At 38.2% G+C, this 23,467-nt stretch overlaps 1 protein-coding gene across 3 annotated transcripts in view; it reads right to left on the bottom strand.

The window, feature by feature from the left end:
- PARP10 (poly(ADP-ribose) polymerase family member 10) overlaps positions 1-22,383 on the bottom strand; it is a 110,430-nt gene extending 88,047 nt beyond the window's left edge. Inside the window, exon 1 of one of the 3 annotated variants that reach the window (XM_069732102.1) lies at positions 22,350-22,383. The gene's annotated coding sequence lies outside the window, so the exon portion shown is untranslated. The other 2 variants (XM_069732103.1, XM_069732104.1) reach the window with 2 other exon arrangements.
- Between the last annotated feature and the right edge of the window lie 1,084 nt (positions 22,384-23,467).

Raw genomic sequence — 23,467 nt, 5'->3', positions numbered from 1 at the left:
ATGTACAGATCACTCACATCCTGACCAGTAATATAATGTACAGATCACATCCTGACCAGTAATATAATGTACAGATCACTCACATCCTGACCAGTAATATAATGTACAGATCACATCCTGACCAGTAATATAATGTACAGATCACACCCTGAGCAGTAATATAATGTACAGATCACTCACATCCTGACCAGTAATATAATGTACAGATCACATCCTGACCAGTAATATAATGTACAGATCACATCCTGACCAGTAATATAATGTACAGATCACACCCTGACCAGTAATATAATGTACAGATCACATCCTGACCAGTAATATAATGTACAGATCACTCACATCCTGACCAGTAATATAATGTACAGATCACATCCTGACCAGTAATATAATGTACAGATCACTCACACCCTGACCAGTAATATAATGTACAGATCACATCCTGACCAGTAATATAATGTACAGATCACTCACACCCTGACCAGTAATATAATGTACAGATGACATCCTGACCAGTAATATAATGTACAGATCACATCCTGACCAGTAATATAATGTACAGATCACTCACACCCTGACCAGTAATATAATGTACAGATCACATCCTGACCAGTAATATAATGTACAGATCACATCCTGACCAGTAATATAATGTACAGATCACTCACACCCTGACCAGTAATATAATGTACAGATCACTCACACCCTGACCAGTAATATAATGTACAGATCACATCTTGACCAGCAATATAATGTACAGATCACACCCTGACCAGTGATATAATGTACAGATCACTCACATCCTGACCAGTAACATGATGTACAGATCACATCCTGACCAGTAATATAATGTACAGATCACTCACATCCTGACCAGTAATATAATGTACAGATCACTCACATCCTGACCAGTAATATAATGTACAGATCACTCACATCCTGACCAGTAATATAATGTACAGATCACACCCTGACCAGTAATATAATGTACAGATCACATCCTGACCAGTAATATAATGTACAGATCACTCACATCCTGACCAGTAATATAATGTACAGATCACTCACATCCTGACCAGTAATATAGTGTACAGATCACATCCTGACCAGTAATATAATGTACAGATCACTCACACCCTGACCTGTAATATAATGTACAGATCACATCCTGACCAGTAATATAATGTACAGATCACATCCTGACCAGTAATATAATGTACAGATCACTCACACCCTGACCAGTAATATAATGTACAGATCACTCACACCCTGACCAGTAATATAATGTACAGATCACTCACATCCTGACCAGTAATATAATGTACAGATCACATCCAGACCAGTAATATAATGTACAGATCACTCACATCCTGACCAGTAATATAATGTACAGATCACATCCAGACCAGTAATATAATGTACAGATCACATCCTGACCAGTAATATAATGTACAGATCACTCACATCCTGACCAGTAATATAATGTACAGATCACATCCTGACCAGTAATATAATGTACAGATCACTCACATCCTGACCAGTAATATAATGTACAGATCACACCCTGACCAGTAATATAATGTACAGATCACATCCTGACCAGTAATATAATGTACAGATCACTCACACCCTGACCAGTAATATAATGTACAGATAACATCCTGACCAGTAATATAATGTACAGATCACATCCTGACCAGTAATATAATGTACAGATCACTCACATCCTGACCAGTAATATAATGTACAGATCACATCCTGACCAGTAATATAATGTACAAATCACTCACATCCTGACCAGTAATATAATGTACAGATCACATCCTGACCAGTAATATAATGTACAGATCACTCACACCCTGACCAGTAATATAATGTACAGATAACATCCTGACCAGTAATATAATGTACAGATCACTCACACCCTGACCAGTAATATAATGTACAGATCACATCCTGACCAGTAATATAATGTACAGATCACTCACACCCTGACCAGTAATATAATGTACAGATCACATCCTGACCAGTAATATAATGTACAGATCACATCCTGACCAGTAATATAATGTACAGATCACTCACATCCTGACCAGTAATATAATGTACAGATCACATCCTGACCAGTAATATAATGTACAAATCACTCACATCCTGACCAGTAATATAATGTACAGATCACATCCTGACCAGTAATATAATGTACAGATCACTCACACCCTGACCAGTAATATAATGTACAGATAACATCCTGACCAGTAATATAATGTACAGATCACATCCTGACCAGTAATATAATGTACAGATCACATCCTGACCAGTAATATAATGTACAGATCACTCACATCCTGACCAGTAATATAATGTACAGATCACTCACACCCTGACCAGTAATATAATGTACAGATCACATCCTGACCAGTAATATAATGTACAGATCACATCCTGACCAGTAATATAATGTACAGATCACTCACATCCTGACCAGTAATATAATGTACAGATCACTCACACCCTGACCAGTAATATAATGTACAGATCACATCCTGACCAGTAATATAATGTACAGATCACTCACACCCTGACCAGTAATATAATGTACAGATCACATCCTGACCAGTAATATAATGTACAGATCACACCCTGAGCAGTAATATAATGTACAGATCACTCACACCCTGACCAGTAATATAATGTACAGATCACATCCTGACCAGTAATATAATGTACAGATCACTCACACCCTGACCAGTAATATAATGTACAGATAACATCCTGACCAGTAATATAATGTACAGATCACATCCTGACCAGTAATATAATGTACAGATCACATCCTGACCAGTAATATAATGTACAGATCACTCACATCCTGACCAGTAATATAATGTACAGATCACTCACACCCTGACCAGTAATATAATGTACAGATCACATCCTGACCAGTAATATAATGTACAGATCACACCCTGACCAGTAATATAATGTACAGATCACATCCTGACCAGTAATATAATGTACAAATCACTCACATCCTGACCAGTAATATAGTGTACAGATCACATCCTGACCAGTAATATAATGTACAGATCACATCCTGACCAGTAATATAATGTACAGATCACTCACATCCTGACCAGTAATATAATGTACAGATCACATCCTGACCAGTAATATAATGTACAGATCACACCCTGAGCAGTAATATAATGTACAGATCACTCACATCCTGACCAGTAATATAATGTACAGATCACATCCTGACCAGTAATATAATGTACAGATCACACCCTGACCAGTAATATAATGTACAGATCACATCCTGACCAGTAATATAATGTACAGATCACACCCTGACCAGTAATATAATGTACAGATCACATCCTGACCAGTAATATAATGTACAGATCACATCCTGACCAGTAATATAATGTACAGATCACTCACACCCTGACCAGTAATATAATGTACAGATCACATCCTGGCCAGTAATATAATGTACAGATCACTCACACCCTGACCAGTAATATAATGTACAGATCACATCCTGACCAGTAATATAATGTACAGATCACATCCTGACCAGTAATATAATGTACAGATCACTCACATCCTGACCAGTAATATAGTGTACAGATCACTCACATCCTGACCAGTAATATAGTGTACAGATCACATCCTGACCAGTAATATAATGTACAGATCACATCCTGACCAGTAATATAATGTACAAATCACTCAAATCCTGAACAGTAATATAATGTACAGATCACTCACATCCTGACCAGTAATATAGTGTACAGATCACATCCTGACCAGTAATATAATGTACAGATCACATCCTGACCAGTAATATAATGTACAGATCACTCACATCCTGACCAGTAATATAATGTACAGATCACATCCTGACCAGTAATATAATGTACAGCTCACATCCTGACCAGTAATATAATGTACAGATCACTCACATCCTGACCAGTAATATAATGTACAGATCACACCCTGACCAGTAATATAATGTACAGATCACATCCTGACCAGTAATATAATGTACAGATCACATCCTGACCAGTAATATAATGTACAGATCACATCCTGACCAGTAATATAATGTACAGATCACTCACATCCTGACCAGTAATATAATGTACAGATCACATCCTGACCAGTAATATAATGTACAGATCACATCCAGACCAGTAATATAATGTACAGATCACTCACACCCTGACCAGTAATATAATGTACAGATCACTCACACCCTGACCAGTAATATAATGTACAGATCACATCTTGACCAGCAATATAATGTACAGATCACACCCTGACCAGTAATATAATGTACAGATCACTCACATCCTGACCAGTAACATGATGTACAGATCACATCCTGACCAGTAATATAATGTACAGATCACTCACACCCTGACCAGTAATATAATGTACAGATCACTCACATCCTGACCAGTAATATAATGTACAGATCACTCACATCCTGACCAGTAATATAATGTACAGATCACTCACATCCTGACCAGTAATATAGTGTACAGATCACATCCTGACCAGTAATATAATGTACAGATCACTCACACCCTGACCAGTAATATAATGTACAGATCACATCCTGACCAGTAATATAATGTACAGATCACATCCTGACCAGTAATATAATGTACAGATCACTCACACCCTGACCAGTAATATAATGTACAGATCACTCACACCCTGACCAGTAATATAATGTACAGATCACTCACATCCTGACCAGTAATATAATGTACAGATCACTCACACCCTGACCAGTAATATAATGTACAGATCACATCCTGACCAGTAATATAATGTACAGATCACTCACATCCTGACCAGTAATATAATGTACAGATCACTCACACCCTGACCAGTAATATAATGTACAGATCACTCACATCCTGACCAGTAACATAATGTACAGATCACATCCTGACCAGTAATATAATGTACAGATCACTCACATCCTGACCAGTAATATAATGTACAGATCACATCCTGACCAGTAATATAATGTACAGATCACATCCTGACCAGTAATATAATGTACAGATCACATCCTGACCAGTAATATAATGTACAGATCACTCACACCCTGACCAGTAACATAATGTACAGATCACATCCTGACCAGTAATATAATGTACAGATCACTCACATCCTGACCAGTAATATAATGTACAGATCACATCCTGACCAGTAATATAATGTACAGATCACATCCTGACCAGTAATATAATGTACAGATCACATCCTGACCAGTAATATAATGTACAGATCACATCCTGACCAGTAATATAATGTACAGATCACTCACATCCTGACCAGTAATATAATGTACAGATCACACCCTGACCAGTAATATAATGTACAGATCACATCCTGACCAGTAATATAATGTACAGATCACTCACATCCTGACCAGTAATATAATGTACAGATCACTCACACCCTGACCAGCAATATAATGTACAGATCACTCACATCCTGACCAGTAATATAATGTACAGATCACTCACACCCTGACCAGTAATATAATGTACAGATCACTCACATCCTGACCAGTAACATAATGTACAGATCACATCCTGACCAGTAATATAATGTACAGATCACTCACACCCTGACCAGTAATATAATGTACAGATCACTCACATCCTGACCAGTAATATAATGTACAGATCACATCCTGACCAGTAACATAATGTACAGATCACTCACATCCTGACCAGTAATATAATGTACAGATCACTCACATCCTGACCAGTAATATAATGTACAGATCACTCACATCCTGACCAGTAATATAATGTACAGATCACATCCTGACCAGTAATATAATGTACAGATCACTCACATCCTGACCAGTAATATTATGTACAGATCACTCACACCCTGACCAGTAATATAATGCACAGATCACATCCTGACCAGTAATATAATGTACAGATCACTCACATCCTGACCAGTAATATAATGTACAGATCACTCACACCCTGACCAGTAATATAATGTACAGATCACTCACATCCTGACCAGTAATATAATGTACAGATCACTCACATCCTGACCAGTAATATAATGTACAGATCACTCACACCCTGACCAGTAATATAATGTACAGATCACTCACATCCTGACCAGTAATATAATGTACAGATCACTCACACCCTGACCAGTAATATAATGTACAGATCACTCACATCCTGACCAGTAATATAATGTACAGATCACATCCTGACCAGTAATATAATGTACAGATCACTCACATCCTGACCAGTAATATAATGTACAGATCGCATCCTGACCAGTAATATAATGTACAGATCACTCACACCCTGACCAGTAATATAATGTACAGATCGCATCCTGACCAGTAATATAATGTACAGATCACTCACATCCTGACCAGTAATATAATGTACAGATCACATCCTGACCAGTAATATAATGTACAAATCACTCAAATCCTGAACAGTAATATAATGTACAGATCACTCACATCCTGACCAGTAATATAGTGTACAGATCACATCCTGACCAGTAATATAATGTACAGATCACATCCTGACCAGTAATATAATGTACAGATCACTCACATCCTGACCAGTAATATAATGTACAGATCACATCCTGACCAGTAATATAATGTACAGCTCACATCCTGACCAGTAATATAATGTACAGATCACTCACATCCTGACCAGTAATATAATGTACAGATCACACCCTGACCAGTAATATAATGTACAGATCACATCCTGACCAGTAATATAATGTACAGATCACATCCTGACCAGTAATATAATGTACAGATCACATCCTGACCAGTAATATAATGTACAGATCACTCACATCCTGACCAGTAATATAATGTACAGATCACATCCTGACCAGTAATATAATGTACAGATCACATCCAGACCAGTAATATAATGTACAGATCACTCACACCCTGACCAGTAATATAATGTACAGATCACTCACACCCTGACCAGTAATATAATGTACAGATCACATCTTGACCAGCAATATAATGTACAGATCACACCCTGACCAGTAATATAATGTACAGATCACTCACATCCTGACCAGTAACATGATGTACAGATCACATCCTGACCAGTAATATAATGTACAGATCACTCACACCCTGACCAGTAATATAATGTACAGATCACTCACATCCTGACCAGTAATATAATGTACAGATCACTCACATCCTGACCAGTAATATAATGTACAGATCACTCACATCCTGACCAGTAATATAGTGTACAGATCACATCCTGACCAGTAATATAATGTACAGATCACTCACACCCTGACCAGTAATATAATGTACAGATCACATCCTGACCAGTAATATAATGTACAGATCACATCCTGACCAGTAATATAATGTACAGATCACTCACACCCTGACCAGTAATATAATGTACAGATCACTCACACCCTGACCAGTAATATAATGTACAGATCACTCACATCCTGACCAGTAATATAATGTACAGATCACTCACACCCTGACCAGTAATATAATGTACAGATCACATCCTGACCAGTAATATAATGTACAGATCACTCACATCCTGACCAGTAATATAATGTACAGATCACTCACACCCTGACCAGTAATATAATGTACAGATCACTCACATCCTGACCAGTAACATAATGTACAGATCACATCCTGACCAGTAATATAATGTACAGATCACTCACATCCTGACCAGTAATATAATGTACAGATCACATCCTGACCAGTAATATAATGTACAGATCACATCCTGACCAGTAATATAATGTACAGATCACATCCTGACCAGTAATATAATGTACAGATCACTCACACCCTGACCAGTAACATAATGTACAGATCACATCCTGACCAGTAATATAATGTACAGATCACTCACATCCTGACCAGTAATATAATGTACAGATCACATCCTGACCAGTAATATAATGTACAGATCACATCCTGACCAGTAATATAATGTACAGATCACATCCTGACCAGTAATATAATGTACAGATCACATCCTGACCAGTAATATAATGTACAGATCACTCACATCCTGACCAGTAATATAATGTACAGATCACACCCTGACCAGTAATATAATGTACAGATCACATCCTGACCAGTAATATAATGTACAGATCACTCACATCCTGACCAGTAATATAATGTACAGATCACTCACACCCTGACCAGCAATATAATGTACAGATCACTCACATCCTGACCAGTAATATAATGTACAGATCACTCACACCCTGACCAGTAATATAATGTACAGATCACTCACATCCTGACCAGTAACATAATGTACAGATCACATCCTGACCAGTAATATAATGTACAGATCACTCACACCCTGACCAGTAATATAATGTACAGATCACTCACATCCTGACCAGTAATATAATGTACAGATCACATCCTGACCAGTAATATAATGTACAGATCACTCACATCCTGACCAGTAATATAATGTACAGATCACTCACATCCTGACCAGTAATATAATGTACAGATCACTCACATCCTGACCAGTAATATAATGTACAGATCACATCCTGACCAGTAATATAATGTACAGATCACTCACATCCTGACCAGTAATATTATGTACAGATCACTCACACCCTGACCAGTAATATAATGCACAGATCACATCCTGACCAGTAATATAATGTACAGATCACTCACATCCTGACCAGTAATATAATGTACAGATCACTCACACCCTGACCAGTAATATAATGTACAGATCACTCACATCCTGACCAGTAATATAATGTACAGATCACTCACATCCTGACCAGTAATATAATGTACAGATCACTCACACCCTGACCAGTAATATAATGTACAGATCACTCACATCCTGACCAGTAATATAATGTACAGATCACTCACACCCTGACCAGTAATATAATGTACAGATCACTCACATCCTGACCAGTAATATAATGTACAGATCACATCCTGACCAGTAATATAATGTACAGATCACTCACATCCTGACCAGTAATATAATGTACAGATCGCATCCTGACCAGTAATATAATGTACAGATCACTCACACCCTGACCAGTAATATAATGTACAGATCGCATCCTGACCAGTAATATAATGTACAGATCACTCACATCCTGACCAGTAATATAATGTACAGATCACACCCTGACCAGTAATATAATGTACAGATCACATCCTGACCAGTAATATAATGTACAGATCACTCACATCCTGACCAGTAATATAATGTACAGATCACATCCTGACCAGTAATATAATGTACAGATCACTCACATCCTGACCAGTAATATAATGTACAGATCACACCCTGACCAGTAATATAATGTACAGATCACATCCTGACCAGTAATATAATGTACAAATCACTCACATCCTGACCAGTAATATAATGTACAGATCACATCCTGACCAGTAATATAATGTACAGATCACTCACACCCTGACCAGTAATATAGTGTACAGATCACTCACATCCTGACCAGTAATATAATGTACAGATCACTCACATCCTGACCAGTAATATAATGTACAGATCACACCCTGACCAGTAATATAATGTACAAATCACTCAAATCCTGACCAGTAATATAATGTACAGATCACTCACATCCTGACCAGTAATATAGTGTACAGATCACATCCTGACCAGTAATATAATGTACAGATCACTCACACCCTGACCAGTAATATAATGTACAGATCACATCCTGACCAGTAATATAATGTACAGATCACTCACATCCAGACCAGTAATATAATGTACAAATCACTCACATCCTGACCAGTAATATAGTGTACAGATCACATCCTGACCAGTAATATAATGTACAGATCACATCCTGACCAGTAATATAATGTACAGATCACATCCTGACCAGTAATATAATGTACAGATCACATCCTGACCAGTAATATAATGTACAGATCACACCCTGACCAGTAATATAATGTACAGATCACATCCTGACCAGTAATATAATGTACAGATCACTCACATCCTGACCAGTAATATAATGTACAGATCACTCACATCCTGACCAGTAATATAATGTACAGATCACATCCTGACCAGTAATATAATGTACAGATCACATCCTGACCAGTAATATAATGTACAGATCACATCCTGACCAGTAATATAATGTACAGATCACATCCTGACCAGTAATATAATGTACAGATCACACCCTGACCAGTAATATAATGTACAGATCACATCCTGACCAGTAATATAATGTACAGATCACATCCTGACCAGTAATATAATGTACAGATCACTCACACCCTGACCAGTAATATAATGTACAGATCACACCCTGACCAGTAATATAATGTACAGATCACACCCTGACCAGTAATATAATGTACAGATCACATCCTGACCAGTAATATAATGTACAGATCACTCACATCCTGACCAGTAATATAATGTACAGATCACATCCTGACCAGTAATATAATGTACAGATCACACCCTGACCAGTAATATAATGTACAGATCACATCCTGACCAGTAATATAATGTACAGATCACATCCTGACCAGTAATATAATGTACAGATCACTCACACCCTGACCAGTAATATAATGTACAGATCACATCCTGACCAGTAATATAATGTACAAATCACTCACATCCTGACCAGTAATATAATGTACAGATCACTCACACCCTGACCAGTAATATAATGTACAAATCACTCACATCCTGACCAGTAATATAGTGTACAGATCACATCCTGACCAGTAATATAATGTACAAATCACTCACACCCTGACCAGTAATATAATGTACAGATCACTCACACCCTGACCAGTAATATAATGTACAAATCACTCACATCCTGACCAGTAATATAGTGTACAGATCACATCCTGACCAGTAATATAATGTACAGATCACATCCTGACCAGTAATATAATGTACAAATCACTCACATCCTGACCAGTAATATAATGTACAGATCACATCCTGACCAGTAATATAATGTACAGATCACTCACACCCTGACCAGTAATATAATGTACAGATCACACCCTGACCAGTAATATAATGTACAGATCACATCCTGACCAGTAATATAATGTACAGATCACTCACACCCTGACCAGTAATATAATGTACAGATCACATCCTGACCAGTAATATAATGTACAGATCACATCCTGACCAGTAATATAATGTACAGATCACTCACATCCTGACCAGTAATATAATGTACAGATCACATCCTGACCAGTAATATAATGTACAGATCACATCCTGACCAGTAATATAATGTACAGATCACATCCTGACCAGTAATATAATGTACAGATCACACCCTGACCAGTAATATAATGTACAGATCACTCACATCCTGACCAGTAATATAATGTACAGATCACTCACATCCTGACCAGTAATATAATGTACAGATCACTCACATCCTGACCAGTAATATAATGTACAGATCACTCACACCCTGACCAGTAATATAATGTACAGATCACTCACATCCTGACCAGTAATATAATGTACAGATCACTCACACCCTGACCAGTAACATAATGTACAGATCACATCCTGACCAGTAATATAATGTACAGATCACTCACATCCTGACCAGTAATATAATGTACAGATCACATCCTGACCAGTAATATAATGTACAGATCACATACTGACCAGTAATATAATGTACAGATCACTCACATCCTGACCAGTAATATAATGTACAGATCACACCCTGACCAGTAATATAATGTACAGATCACATCCTGACCAGTAATATAATGTACAGATCACTCACATCCTGACCAGTAATATAATGTACAGATCACATCCTGACCAGTAATATAATGTACAGATCACTCACATCCTGACCAGTAATATAATGTACAGATCACTCACATCCTGACCAGTAATATAATGTACAGATCACTCACACCCTGACCAGTAATATAATGTACAGATCACTCACACCCTGACCAGTAATATAATGTACAGATCACATCCTGACCAGTAATATAATGTACAGATCACTCACATCCTGACCAGTAATATAATGTACAGATCACTTCCTGACCAGTAATATAATGTACAGATCACTCACATCCTGACCAGTAATATAATGTACAGATCACTCACATCCTGACCAGTAATATAATGTACAGATCACATCCTGACCAGTAATATAATGTACAGATCACTCACACCCTGACCTGTAATATAGTGTACAGATCACATCCTGACCAGTAATATAATGTACAGATCACATCCTGACCAGTAATATAATGTACAGATCACTCACATCCTGACCAGTAATATAATGTACAGATCACATCCTGACCAGTAATATAATGTACAGATCACTCACACCCTGACCTGTAATATAGTGTACAGATCACATCCTGACCAGTAATATAATGTACAGATCACATCCTGACCAGTAATATAATGTACAGATCACTCACACCCTGACCAGTAATATAATGTACAGATCACATCCTGACCAGTAATATAATGCACAGATCACATCCTGACCAGTAATATAATGTACAGATCACATCCTGACCAGTAATATAATGTACAGATCACACCCTGACCAGTAATATAATGCACAGATCACATCCTGACCAGTAATATAATGTACAGATCACATCCTGACCAGTAATATAATGTACAGATCACTCACACCCTGACCAGTAATATAATGTACAGATCACTCACATCCTGACCAGTAATATAATGTACAGATCACTCACACCCTGACTAGTAATATAATGTACAGATCACATCCTGACCAGTAATATAATGTACAGATCACTCACATCCTGACCAGTATATAATGTACAGATCACTCACATCCTGACCAGTAATATAATGTACAGATCACTCACACCCTGACCAGTAATATAATGTACAGATCACATCCTGACCAGTAATATAATGTACAGATCACTCACACCCTGACCTGTAATATAGTGTACAGATCACACCCTGACCAGTAATATAATGTACAGATCACACCCTGACCAGTAATATAATGTACAGATCACACCCTGACCAGTAATATAATGTACAGATCACATCCTGACCAGTAATATAATGTACAGATCACTCACACCCTGACCAGTAATATAATGTACAGATCACATCCTGACCAGTAATATAATGTACAGATCACTCACATCCTGACCAGTAATATAATGTACAGATCACTCACACCCTGACCAGTAATATAATGTACAGATCACTCACACCCTGACCAGTAATATAATGTACAGATCACTCACACCCTGACCAGTAATATAATGTACAGATCACTCACACCCTGACCAGTAATATAATGTACAGATCACATCCTGACCAGTAATATAATGTACAGATCACTCACACCCTGACCAGTAATATAATGTACAGATCACTCACATCCTGACCAGTAATATAATGTACAGATCACATCCTGACCAGTAATATAATGTACAGATCACATCCTGACCAGTAATATAATGTACAGATCACTCACATCCTGACCAGTAATATAATGTACAGATCACATCCTGACCAGTAATATAATGTACAGATCACTCACACCCTGACCAGTAATATAGTGTACAGATCACATCCTGACCAGTAATATAATGTACAGATCACTCACACCCTGACCAGTAATATAGTGTACAGATCACATCCTGACCAGTAATATAATGTACAGATCACTCACATCCTGACCAGTAATATAATGTACAGATCACATCCTGACCAGTAATATAATGTACAGATCACTCACATCCTGACCAGTAATATAATGTACAGATCACTCACATCCTGACCAGTAATATAATGTACAGATCACATCCTGACCAGTAATATAATGTACAGATCACATCCTGACCAGTAATATAATGTACAGATCACATCCTGACCAGTAATATAATGTACAGATCACATCCTGACCAGTAATATAATGTACAGATCACTCACATCCTGACCAGTAATATAATGTACAGATCACTCACATCCTGACCAGTAATATAATGTACAGATCACATCCTGACAAGTAATATAATGTACAGATCACATCCTGACCAGTAATATAATGTACAGATCACATCCTGACCAGTAATATAATGTACAGATCACATCCTGACCAGTAATATAATGTACAGATCACTCACATCCTGACCAGTAATATAATGTACAGATCACATCCTGACCAGTAATATAATGTACAGATCACTCACATCCTGACCAGTAATATAATGTACAGATCACTCACATCCTGACCAGTAATATAATGTACAGATCACATCCTGACCAGTAATATAATTTACAGATCACATCCTGACCAGTAATATAATGTACAGATCACTCACATCCTGACCAGTAATATAATGTACAGATCACTCACATCCTGACCAGTAATATAATGTACAGATCACATCCTGACCAGTAATATAATGTACAGATCACTCACACCCTGACCAGTAATATAATGTACAGATCACACCCTGACCAGTAATATAATGTACAGATCACTCACACCCTGACCAGTAATATAATGTACAGATCACTCACATCCTCACCAGTAATATAATGTACAGATCACATCCAGACCAGTAATATAATGTACAGATCACATCCTGACCAGTAATATAATGTACAGATCACATCCTGACCAGTAATATAATGTACAGATCACATCCTGACCAGTAATATAATGTACAGATCACACCCTGACCAGTAATATAATGTACAGATCACATCCTGACCAGTAATATAATGTACAGATCACATCCTGACCAGTAATATAATGTACAGATCACTCACATCCTGACCAGTAATATAATGTACAGATCACTCACATCCTGACCAGTAATATAATGTACAGATCACTCACATCCTGACCAGTAATATAATGTACAGATCACATCCTGACCAGTAATATAATGTACAGATCACATCCTGACCAGTAATATAATGTACAGATCACTCACATCCTGACCAGTAATATAATGTACAGATCACTCACATCCTGACCAGTAATATAATGCACAGATCACATCCTGACCAGTAATATAATGTACAGATCACTCACATCCTGACCAGTAATATAATGTACAGATCACTCACATCCTCACCAGTAATATAATGTACAGATCACATCCTGACCAGTAATATAATGTACAGATCACTCACACCCTGACCAGTAATATAATGTACAGATCACATCCTGACCAGTAATATAGTGTACAGATCACTCACATCCTGACCAGTAATATAATGTACAGATCACTCACATCCTGACCAGTAATATAATGTACAGATCACATCCTCACCAGTAATATAATGTACAGATCACATCCTGACCAGTAATATAATGTACAGATCACTCACACCCTGACCAGTAATATAATGTACAGATCACATCCTGACCAGTAATATAATGTACAGATCACATCCTGACCAGTAATATAATGTACAGATCACTCACATCCTGACCAGTAATATAATGTACAGATCACACCCTGACCAGTAATATAATGTACAGATCACTCACATCCTGACCAGTAATATAATGTACAGATCACTCACATCCTGACCAGTAATATAATGTACAGATCACTCACATCCTGACCAGTAATATAATGTACAGATCACATCCTCACCAGTAATATAATGTACAGATCACATCCTGACCAGTAATATAATGTACAGATCACTCACACCCTGACCAGTAATATAATGTACAGATCACATCCTGACCAGTAATATAATGTACAGATCACATCCTGACCAGTAATATAATGTACAGATCACTCACATCCTGACCAGTAATATAATGTACAGATCACTCACATCCTGACCAGTAATATAATGTACAGATCACTCACATCCTGACCAGTAATATAATGTACAGATCACTCACATCCTGACCAGTAATATAATGTACAGATCACTCACATCCTCACCAGTAATATAATGTACAGATCACATCCTGACCAGTAATATAATGTACAGATCACATCCTGACCAGTAATATAATGTACAGATCACACCCTGACCAGTAATATAATGTACAGATCACATCCTGACCAGTAATATAATGTACAGATCACTCACATCCTGACCAGTAATATAATGTACAGATCACTCACATCCTGACCAGTAATATAATGTACAGATCACATCCTCACCAGTAATATAATGTACAGATCACATCCTGACCAGTAATATAATGTACAGATCACACCCTGACCAGTAATATAATGCACAGATCACTCACACCCTGACCAGTAATATAATGTACAGATCACTCACATCCTGACCAGTAATATAATGTACAGATCACATCCTGACCAGTAATATAATGTACAGATCACTCACATCCTGACCAGTAATATAATGTACAGATCACACCCTGACCAGTAATATAATGTACAGATCACTCACATCCTGACCAGTAATATAATGTACAGATCACTCACATCCTGACCAGTAATATAATGTACAGATCACTCACATCCTCACCAGTAATATAATGTACAGATCACATCCTGACCAGTAATATAATGTACAGATCACATCCTGACCAGTAATATAATGTACAGATCACACCCTGACCAGTAATATAATGTACAGATCACATCCTGACCAGTAATATAATGTACAGATCACTCACATCCTGACCAGTAATATAATGTACAGATCACTCACATCCTGACCAGTAATATAATGTACAGATCACATCCTCACCAGTAATATAATGTACAGATCACATCCTGACCAGTAATATAATGTACAGATCACACCCTGACCAGTAATATAATGCACAGATCACTCACACCCTGACCAGTAATATAATGTACAGATCACTCACATCCTGACCAGTAATATAATGTACAGATCACATCCTGACCAGTAATATAATGTACAGATCACTCACATCCTGACCAGTAATATAATGTACAGATCACATCCTGACCAGTAATATAATGTACAGATCACATCCTGACCAGTAATATAATGTACAGATCACTCACATCCTGACCAGTAATATAATGTACAGATCACTCACACCCTGACCAGTAATATAATGTACAGATCACATCCTGACCAGTAATATAGTGTACAGATCACATCCTGACCAGTAATATAATGTACAGATCACATCCTGACCAGTAATATAGTGTACAGATCACATCCTGACCAGTAATCTAATGTACAGATCACTCACATCCTGACCAGTAATATAATGTACAGATCACTCACACCCTGACCAGTAATATAATGTACAGATCACATCCTCACCAGTATTATAATGTACAGATCACATCCTGACCAGTAATATAATGTACAGATCACTCACATCCTGACCAGTAATATAATGTACAGATCACTCACATCCTGACCAGTAATATAATGTACAGATCACATCCTGACCAGTAATATAATGTACAGATCACTCACATCCTGACCAGTAATATAATGTACAGATCACATCCTGACCAGTAATATAATGTACAGATCACTCACATCCTGACCAGTAATATAATGTACAGATCACTCACATCCTGACCAGTAATATAATGTACAGATCACTCACATCCTGACCAGTAATATAATGTACAGATCACTCACATCCTGACCAGAAATATAATGTACAGATCACTCACACCCTGACCAGTAATATAATGTACAGATCACATCCTCACCAGTAATATAATGTACAGATCACATCCTGACCAGTAATATAATGTACAGATCACATCCTGACCAGTAATATAATGTACAGATCACTCACATCCTGACCAGTAATATAATGCACAGATCACACCCTGACCAGTAATATAATGTACAGATCACATCCTGACCAGTAATATAATGTACAGATCACTCACATCCTGACCAGTAATATAATGTACAGATCACTCACATCCTCACCAGTAATATAATGTACAGATCACATCCTGACCAGTAATATAGTGTACAGATCACATCCTGACCAGTAATATAATGTACAGATCACTCACATCCTGACCAGTAATATAATGTACAGATCACTCACACCCTGACCAGTAATATAATGTACAGATCACATCCTGACCAGTAATATAATGTACAGATCACATCCTGACCAGTAATATAGTGTACAGATCACTCACACCCTGACCAGTAATATAATGTACAGATCACATCCTGACCAGTAATATAATGTACAGATCACATCCTGACCAGTAATATAATGTACAGATCACATCCTGACCAGTAATATAATGTACAGATCACATCCTCACCAGTAATATAATGTACAGATCACATCCTCACCAGTAATATAATGTACAGATCACTCACATCCTGACCAGTAATATAATGTACAGATCACATCCTGACCAGTAATATAATGTACAGATCACTCACATTCTGACCAGTAATATAATGTACAGATCACTCACATCCTGACCAGTAATATAATGTACAGATCACATCCTGACCAGTAATATAATGTACAGATCACTCACATCCTGACCAGTAATATAATGTACAGATCACATCCTGACCAGTAATATAATGTACAGATCACTCACACCCTGACCAGTAATATAATGTACAGATCACTCACACCCTGACCAGTAATATAATGTACAGATCACATCCTGACCAGTAATATAATGTACAGATCACATCCTGACCAGTAATATAATGTACAGATCACTCACACCCTGACCAGTAATATAATGTACAGATCACTCACATCCTGACCAGTAATATAATGTACAGATCACACCCTGACCAGTAATATAATGTACAGATCACTCACATCCTGACCAGTAATATAATGTACAGATCACTCACATCCTGACCAGTAATATAATGTACAGATCACATCCTGACCAGTAATATAATGTACAGATCACATCCTGACCAGTAATATAATGTACAGATCACATCCTGACCAGTAATATAATGTACAGATCACTCACATCCTGACCAGTAATATAATGCACAGATCACATCCTGACCAGTAATATAATGTACAGATCACTCACATCCTGACCAGTAATATAATGTACAGATCACTCACATCCTGACCAGTAATATAATGTACAGATCACTCACATCCTGACCAGTAATATAATGTACAGATCACTCACACCCTGACCAGTAATATAATGTACAGATCACTCACATCCTGACCAGTAATATAATGTACAGATCACTCACATCCTGACCAGTAATATAATGTACAGATCACTCACACCCTGACCAGTAATATAATGTACAGATCACTCACACCCTGACCAGTAATATAATGTACAGATCACTCACACCCTGACCAGTAATATAATGTACAGATCACTCACACCCTGACCAGTAATATAATGTACAGATCACTCACATCCTGACCAGTAATATAATGTACAGATCACTCACATCCTGACCAGTAATATAATGCACAGATCACATCCTGACCAGTAATATAATGTACAGATCACTCACATCCTGACCAGTAATATAATGCACAGATCACACCCTGACCAGTAATATAATGTACAGATCACTCACATCCTGACCAGTAATATAATGTACAGATCACTCACATCCTGACCAGTAATATAATGCACAGATCACATCCTGACCAGTAATATAATGTACAGATCACATCCTGACCAGTAATATAATGTACAGATCACTCACATCCTGACCAGTAATATAATGTACAGATCACTCACATCCTGACCAGTAATATAATGTACAGATCACATCCTGACCAGTAATATAATGTACAGATCACTCACATCCTGACCAGTAATATAATGCACAGATCACACCCTGACCAGTAATATAATGTACAGATCACATCCTGACCAGTAATATAATGTACAGATCACTCACATCCTGACCAGTAATATAATGTACAGATCACATCCTGACCAGTAATATAATGTACAGATCACTCACATCCTGACCAGTAATATAATGTACAGATCAATCACATCCTGACCAGTAATATAATGTACAGATCACTCACACCCTGACCAGTAATATAATGTACAGATCACTCACATCCTGACCAGTAATATAATGTACAGATCACTCACATCCTGACCAGTAATATAATGTACAGATCACTCACATCCTGACCAGTAATATAATGTACAGATCACTCACATCCTGACCAGTAATATAATGTACAGATCACTCACACCCTGACCAGTAATATAATGTACAGATCACTCACATCCTGACCAGTAATATAATGTACAGATCACTCACATCCTGACCAGTAATATAATGTACAGATCACTCACATCCTGACCAGTAATATAATGTACAGATCACTCACATCCTGACCAGTAATATAATGTACAGATCACATCCTGACCAGTAATATAATGTACAGATCACTGACACCCTGACCAGTAATATAATGTACAGATCACATCCTGACCAGTAATATAATGTACAGATCACATCCTGACCAGTAATATAATGTACAGATCACACCCTGACCAGTAATATAATGTACAGATCACATCCTGACCAGTAATATAATGTACAGATCACTCACATCCTGACCAGTAATATAATGTACAGATCACTCACATCCTGACCAGTAATATAATGTACAGATCACTGACACCCTGACCAGTAATATAATGTACAGATCACATCCTGACCAGTAATATAATGTACAGATCACATCCTGACCAGTAATATAATGTACAGATCACATCCTGACCAGTAATATAATGTACAGATCACATCCTGACCAGTAATATAATGTACAGATCACTGACACCCTGACCAGTAATATAATGTACAGATCACATCCTGACCAGTAATATAATGTACAGATCACATCCTGACCAGTAATATAATGTACAGATCACATCCTGACCAGTAATATAATGTACAGATCACACCCTGACCAGTAATATAATGTACAGATCACATCCTGACCAGTAATATAATGTACAGATCACTCACATCCTGACCAGTAATATAATGTACAGATCACTCACATCCTGACCAGTAATATAATGTACAGATCACATCCTGACCAGTAATATAATGTACAGATCACTGACACCCTGACCAGTAATATAATGTACAGATCACATCCTGACCAGTAATATAATGTACAGATCACATCCTGACCAGTAATATAATGTACAGATCACATCCTGACCAGTAATATAATGTACAGATCACACCCTGACCAGTAATATAATGTACAGATCACATCCTGACCAGTAATATAATGTACAGATCACTCACATCCTGACCAGTAATATAATGTACAGATCACATCCTGACCAGTAATATAATGTACAGATCACTCACATCCTGACCAGTAATATAATGTACAGATCACATCCTGACCAGTAATATAATGTACAGATCACTCACCCCCTGACCAGTAATATAGTGTACAGATCACACCCTGACCAGTAATATAATGTACAGATCACATCCTGACCAGTAATATAATGTACAGATCACTCACATCCTGACCAGTAATATAATGTACAGATCACTCACATCCTGACCAGTAATATAATGTACAGATCACTCACATCCTGACCAGTAATATAATGTACAGATCACATCCTGACCAGTAATATAATGTACAGATCACTCACCCCCTGACCAGTAATATAGTGTACAGATCACATCCTGACCAGTAATATAATGTACAGATCACATCCTGACCAGTAATATAATGTACAGATCACTCACATCCTGACCAGTAATATAATGTACAGATCACATCCTGACCAGTAATATAATGTACAGATCACATCCTGACCAGTAATATAATGTACAGATCACACCCTGACCAGTAATATAATGTACAGATCACACCCTGACCAGTAATATAATGTACAGATCACACCCTGACCAGTAATATAATGTACAGATCACATCCTGACCAGTAATATAATGTACAGATCACATCCTCACCAGTAATATAATGTACAGATCACACCCTGACCAGTAATATAATGTACAGATCACATCCTGACCAGTAATATAATGTACAGATCACACCCTGACCAGTAATATAATGTACAGATCACATCCTGACCAGTAATATAATGTACAGATCACTCACATCCTGACCAGTAATATAATGTACAGATCACATCCTGACCAGTAATATAATGTACAGCATATTATAACATATTATAACCTCAGTATTACACGTCTCTTCCTGATTTTCGCCGATCGAAGAGTTAAAATCTAAAGAATTAGAGGAAGCGACGGAAATACCTGGAAGAGAAACACGAGGAGAAACGAAAGCAAAACTGTGATAGGAGGAGACTGAGAGGAGTCACCAGGAGGAGGAGGAGGACCGAGAAATAGAGGAGGAGGAGACCCCAGACTGAGGAGGACAGACAAATAGAGCCCTCTCCCATCACCAGGAGGAGGAGACCCCAGAGTGAGGAGAACAGACAGATAGAGCCCTCTCCCATCACCAGGAGGAGACCCCAGACTGAGGAGGACAGACAAATAGAGCCCTCTCCCATCACCAGGAGGAGACCCCAGACTGAGGAGAACAGACAAATAGAGGAGGAGGAGGAGACCCCAGAGTGAGGAGAACAGACAGATAGAGCCCTCTCCCATCACCAGGAGGAGACCCCAGACTGAGGAGGACAGACAAATAGAGCCCTCTCCCATCACCAGGAGGAGGAGACCCCAGACTGAGGAGGACAGACAAATAGAGCCCTCTCCCATCACCAGGAGGAGGAGACCCCAGACTGAGGAGAACAGACAGATAGAGCCCTCTCCCATCACCAGGAGGAGGAGACCCCAGACTGAGGAGAACAGACAAATAGAGCCCTCTCCCATCACCAGGAGGAGACCCCAGAGTGAGGAGGACAGACAAATAGAGCCCTCTCCCATCACCAGGAGGAGGAGACCCCAGACTGAGGAGAACAGACAGATAGAGCCCTCTCCCATCACCAGGAGGAGGAGACCCCAGACTGAGGAGAACAGACAAATAGAGCCCTCTCCCATCACCAGGAGGAGGAGACCCCAGACTGAGGAGAACAGACAGATAGAGCCCTCTCCCATCACCAGGAGGAGACCCCAGACTGAGGAGAACAGACAAATAGAGCCCTCTCCCATCACCAGGAGGAGGAGACCCCAGACTGAGGAGAACAGACAAATAGAGCCCTCTCCCATCACCAGGAGGAGACCCCAGACTGAGGAGGACAGACAAATAGTGCCCTCTCCCATCACCAGGAGGAGGAGACCCCAGACTGAGGAGGACACACAAATAGAGCCCTCTCCCATCACCAGGAGGAGGAGACCCCAGACTGAGGAGAACAGACAAATAGAGCCCTCTCCCATCACCAGGAGGAGGAGACCCCAGACTGAGGAGAACA

This window comes from Ranitomeya imitator, chromosome 6 (genome assembly GCF_032444005.1).
Source record: "Ranitomeya imitator isolate aRanImi1 chromosome 6, aRanImi1.pri, whole genome shotgun sequence".
Taxonomy (NCBI): domain Eukaryota; kingdom Metazoa; phylum Chordata; class Amphibia; order Anura; family Dendrobatidae; genus Ranitomeya; species Ranitomeya imitator.
Note: the sequence above shows the minus strand (reverse complement) of the source record. Positions and strands in the feature narration are given on the sequence as shown.